Source organism: Culex pipiens, chromosome 1 (genome assembly GCF_016801865.2).
Source record: "Culex pipiens pallens isolate TS chromosome 1, TS_CPP_V2, whole genome shotgun sequence".
NCBI lineage: Eukaryota > Metazoa > Arthropoda > Insecta > Diptera > Culicidae > Culex > Culex pipiens.
Genome location: NC_068937.1, coordinates 78575890 through 78581740, shown reverse-complemented (window position 1 = coordinate 78581740; position 5851 = coordinate 78575890). Strand labels below are relative to the sequence as shown.

General features: G+C 33.1%; 1 long non-coding RNA gene across 1 annotated transcript; it reads left to right on the top strand.

The window, feature by feature from the left end:
* The first annotated feature begins 135 nt into the window (after positions 1–135).
* LOC120432032 (uncharacterized) lies at positions 136–4162 on the top strand. The gene is made up of 3 exons (XR_005607999.1): positions 136–174; positions 3577–3630; positions 3688–4162. It is a non-coding gene; the product is annotated as an uncharacterized LOC120432032 (long non-coding RNA).
* The last annotated feature ends 1689 nt before the right edge of the window (positions 4163–5851 follow it).

The following is a 5851-nucleotide window of genomic DNA, read 5'->3' as shown; positions in this document are numbered from 1 at the left end:
GTGCACACAAGAGGTAATTGCCAACTGTTCAGTTTTTTTTTTTTTTGGAAAACGCAGGTTTGTTAGCACTTTGGAAACATGGAGGAAAAATGTTTAACATGTTTGTTTTTTTTTTAATTACAGACTCAAGTCAACATGATGCTGTGGGAAACGAAATCGCGAGCGTTTTCAAAGGTATTTATCAATGATCTTTGATAAGGTGATGATAAGGTGGTTTAACGGTTTCAACCTTGAGCTGTTCCGAATTTCAGGAAGATATGAAAAGTCTCAACTTTTCCAACTCTGATTCCCACTCCACAGCTCTGCTTTTTGAATCGTATCTCCGGAAATTCGAAGCGGCCAAAATGTTATGGTAGCATTAAGATTTTTTTTCAAGATTATTTTTGAAGTCCAACAAATTGTTTACCAGTGTTTATCAAAATATTGTTGATATTATTAAATGAAAATATATGAAAACACCCAAAAGGCCATTCCCGCTTTAGTAACAAAATTTTAAAATGTTGTAAAATTTTATCTCCGGTTGGTTTCATCCAATTTTGATGAAACCTTCAGGGCATGTACACTTTTCAGTCTAGTTTGACCGTTAAGTTGGTTCCGAACACCGGATTGTTCCGGATTTATTGCAGATTTCTTTGGGGTACCTTTGTTTTTTCTTCAAAAATAAAATTTTAGTGTAAAAAACTGAAGTAGTATCAAAAACAAATCCTCCTATTTATTCCTTATTTATTTTAAATTTGATTGTGAATACATTAAATTTGCCTTTAAATTTTAGATGGGATTTACCCGTAGAAATAAATTACAATTTAAACAATCTTGGCGAAAAATAAAAAGGTCAGAACATTCAAAAATTTATGCTCCATCATTCAAAATTCAAATTTCAAAAATTCGAAAAATTTTTATTATATCTTAAAAGTTTTTTAATCAAAATTTTTAAAAATTCAGATTAAATTTTTTTCGAATTTCTACAATCCATTTTTTTAATCCGAATTTCTAAATTCGGAATTTTGAAAATCTCAAATTCAAAACTCCAAAAAACTGAAAAATCAAAAATTCAAAATTAAAAAAAATCAAAATAAAAAAATCAAAAATTTAAGAATTTAAGACAAAATTTGAAAACTAAAAAATATTAAATTTAAAACAATTTTAAAAATAAAAAAAAAAACGAATTTTAAAATTCTAAAATTCTAAAATTCTAAAATTCTAAAATTCTAAAATTCTAAAGTTCTAAAATTATAAAATTATAAAATTCTAAAATTATAAAATTCTTAAATTCTTAAATTCTTAAATTCTTAAATTCTTAAATTCTTAAATTCTTAAATTCTCAATTCTTAATTCTTATATTCTTAAATTCTTAAATTCTTAAATTCTTAAATTCTTAAATTCTTAAATTCTTAAATTCTTAAATTCTTAAATTCTTAAATTCTTAAATTCTTAAATTCTTAAATTCTTAAATTCTTAAATTCTTAAATTCTTAAATTCTTAAATTCTTAAATTCTTAAATTCTTAAATTCTTAAATTCTTAAATTCTTAAATTCTTAAATTCTTAAATTCTTAAATTCTTAAATTCTTAAATTCTTAAATTCTTAAATTCTTAAATTCTTAAATTCTTAAATTCTTAAATTCTTAAATTCTTAAATTCTTAAATTCTTAAATTCTTAAATTCTTAAATTCTTAAATTCTTAAATTCTTAAATTCTTAAATTCTTAAATTCTTAAATTCTTAAATTCTTAAATTCTTAAATTCTTAAATTCTTAAATTCTTAAATTCTTAAATTCTTAAATTCTTAAATTCTTAAATTCTTAAATTCTTAAATTCTTAAATTCTTAAATTCTTAAATTCTTAAATTCTTAAATTCTTAAATTCTTAAATTCTTAAATTCTTAAATTCTTAAATTCTTAAATTCTTAAATTCTTAAATTCTGTTGCAAAAGAGACTCTTCCACACAAAAAAGCACTACAATTAGTAATTATTAATCATTTATTCACCCAACGTATTTTTGCCCTTGACCTCGACCGTGCTTCTTCCCTTTCTCACATTGTTCTTCTTCCTACCGTAGTAGCACTTTTCTTGATTGTTCTTTTTTTCTTCCTCGCACACCGTCGCTCCAGCGCTTCTCCGTCACCATCCTGCGCCGCGGCCTCCGAACCAGGTCCGGCCACCGCGCGCCAGTTCCTCGCGGCCTCCCGCCGCGTGTCTTCCCCCGTCCGTGGATTTTCGGGTGCGCGTGCGGGCCGTGTTCAATCTGCTCCAGAAGATCGTCCTCGCCCGGAGTGTTAAAGTTGGCTTTGCTCGAACGAACGACGTTGAACGTCAAACAACGCGGCAGAACGTTTAAACGGGTTGCTTGGTTGGCAGCGAATGCTGAGCTTCACGAGCCGAGCACAAGTCGACCCGATTTTCTCTCCTCCCTTTGTGCTGCTCTGCTCTCCCGCGTGCTTGCTCTCGCGCTTTTTTTCTGCCGACGGCCTTGCCGGAAGCGCTCTGATGGTATTGGTGCGATCTTTCCAAAGGGCGCCGTGTGTGTGTTTGGTTTAAAGTGGTCAAATTGACATGGGGTTCTTATAATATTAGGGTTGGAAAATTTATCTTTGATCTTATTCTCACACAAAATACAGCCAAATTTTACTAACGCTACAATTCTTAAATTCTTAAATTCTTAAATTCTTAAATTCTTAAATTCTTAAATTCTTAAATTCTTAAATTCTTAAATTCTTAAATTCTTAAATTCTTAAATTCTTAAATTCTTAAATTCTTAAATTCTTAAATTCTTAAATTCTTAAATTCTTAAATTCTTAAATTCTTAAATTCTTAAATTCTTAAATTCTTAAATTCTTAAATTCTTAAATTCTTAAATTCTTAAATTCTTAAATTCTTAAATTCTTAAATTCTTAAATTCTTAAATTCTTAAATTCTTAAATTCTTAAATTCTTAAATTCTTAAATTCTTAAATTCTTAAATTCTTAAATTCTTAAATTCTTAAATTCTTAAATTCTTAAATTCTTAAATTCTTAAATTCTTAAATTCTTAAATTCTTAAATTCTTAAATTCTTAAATTCTTAAATTCTTAAATTCTTAAATTCTTAAATTCATAAATTTTTAGAAGAAAATATTTCAAATATTGGAAATGCAATTTGTTTTGGAATGATTTGCAAAAAGATTTTTTTTGTGATACTTTTCTTGACGTTTCTTGAGGTATTTTTAAAAGGATTTTTTGCTTTTATTCCTTCAAACATAAAACGAGTTTCATTTTTTATCAAATACTTTCTGTATTAGTTTTTGAATGTTGGTCGCGATTTTTTTTACATGGCGCGAATTTCGCGCGGATTGGGGTTTCGGTCGGCGCGGATTTTTTTTCGACTTTCCCTTAACAACCCTGAAATACCCATCATTTGAAATATAAACAAACAGTCTATCTCACTTGCTCAAATGGCATGTTTACTTTGAGTAAGGGTGGGATAGGCTGCTTGTTTACATCCAAGGTTTCGGCCTATTGAAAATTTACTATGGAATTGTACTATTTCTGTATTATTATTCACTAAATTTTTCAGTCATTTTGATTTCTTTTGCTATTTACAGAATTTGTGCAATTTCTACTCTCTCGATCGGGCTGGAGCAATCTGTTGATTTAAGGTGATATTGATCTTTACTATTGTTAGAATTATTGTTTACATGGTATTTGCTTTTCAGGTGTTACAATGAAAAAATCTGGCTAATCAATCTGTATGCAGCTCAGGGCGATGGAAGTCGGCAGAATCGGTGACGTGCTAAAACCGTTCAACCCCTGTGAGAAGTTGTACCTGCCTTGAAGTCATTCGAGACAGTTTGTTGCTGGACGCGAATCGGCATTTGATTATTATAGTAATGATAGGATTATGTCAAACTGTACATAGAGTTGTAAGCAATAAAAACGGTCAAATCAAAATCTGATTTTATATTTAATTCACAACAAAATCCGAAAGATGGCGCCACTGGTCCAAAACATCACGATTGACTCATAGATGTCGCTAGTGAACGCATCGCTCCGTTGCGGTACCCTTTCAAAAGGGTACTACGCCAGTACCCTTTCGAAGGGTTTCGCCCCCGTACCCTTTCAAAAGGGTGACGACGGGTAAACTTGAAAAAAGGATAGAAAGTACCCTTTTAAGGGTTATTCTGATTTTGAGTGTACCGGGATCGGCATTCCCCGGAGGAATTCCACCCTCGCCTCCTTTTCCCACACCATCGCCGTTCTGGAACCGTTGGCTGATGAAAATTCATTCCGTTATTTCGGTATTCATGTGCTGTCCTCATCTCTCTGTCTCTCTATCCCCCTCCCCCATACCTGTGGGGTCAAACATCCGCCGTTCCGTCCCGTTTGAGTTGCCGTTGATGAAAGATGAAACACGTGAACCGATTACAGTATCCGGGGCCTGCTGGCTGCTCTACCTGTTTTTGTCCCATCCCATGAATGGTCTATCGCCTCCATCAACATTCTCACGTCCCAGAATTGGCTGGCTGTTGCACCTCGTCGGGACTCAGAGGTAGCAGCGGGTGTCTGTGTACGGTTTACTCGGATGGCTAACCAATTCCTGTCCAGTGTGCCGGGCCAGTCGTGTCCAGAAGTTGAGTCATGGCCACGTGCAGACGGCCATCCCCGAACCGATAGTGTTTTCCCCTTATCACCATCAGAAGGGGGGTGTAATAAGTTATTCCATAGCCATCGGAATTAATAATAATAATATACATCAGAAATTCAGCAGAGACGACCCCGCTGGTGCTGCTTGGGTCCTGTCGTCAGGTGTTTTAGTAAGCTTTTAGCACAGAGCTATAGGAGAAACCCATCAGTCAGTTGGCGGGGTCTAAAGTCCAGAGCAAATAGGTGGTCCTGGGTGAGTGGATGGTGAAAGGCTATTGCAATTCGAAGGCTGGCTGGTATGAGCCACTGGAACGTGTTTTCATCTTCTTGGTGCGGATGTGGATGAAATGCACCGTGAGAAACGTGGGGATCAACGCCATCCAATCTATTGGACTAATCGTGACGATATTTAAATATTACATCGTGAATTGTTTTTTGAACAGCTTCATGCTTTTTTCTTCTTGTTTTTTTTTTGTTTGTTGAAGGAAAATTTTTACATTCATTTTTTAAGTCGGTGTCAAAGTAGTAGCATTCTCAGGAGTCCCTGAGTCATCTGAAGCTGGAGTCGGAGGTGTCGAAATTGCTAAATTTTCAGAAGCCTGAATCTTATTAATTTCTAATATTTTTATGCATTGTGAATTCTCGATTAAATTTTCAAAAGGCCCTATCGGCATAGGAAATCCATGAGGGATCGGTTGTTTTGAAAATTTAATCTAGAATTGTGATAATAATGATAAAAATGAAATAAAAAAAAAAGTTGGACAATTTTCGAATTTCATTAGGGTGGTCCCATACACTTTTTCAAACTAATATATCTCAAATTCAAAGCAAAATACCCCTGGGATTTTTTCAGCGTTTGTAGTGATAGATCTCCTCTTTCAAACGCAATCTGACGCTTAAAAATTATCCAGCGCTTTTCTGAGATATTCGTGTTCAAAATTTCCAACCTTAAGGTGAAGCAGTTGATCATTTTCAAAGATAATTAATCATCACTCTTAAATGCTCTGTATTGAATTCAATTGTACGACCGACGAGTTGCCTCTCCCATTTGCAATAACTCTTCTGAAGTCACGAAAGCTTCAGAACGGCCATTTTTCAGAAAATTCGATCTGGACTACTGCACTGTGCAGTGGAATACAAAAAGTGTACCTACATATAAATTGTTCAATGTTATCGGAACTTTCAATAAAATTATGAATTTTGCTAAAAAAAATCATATTTTCTGGAAAAAAATCT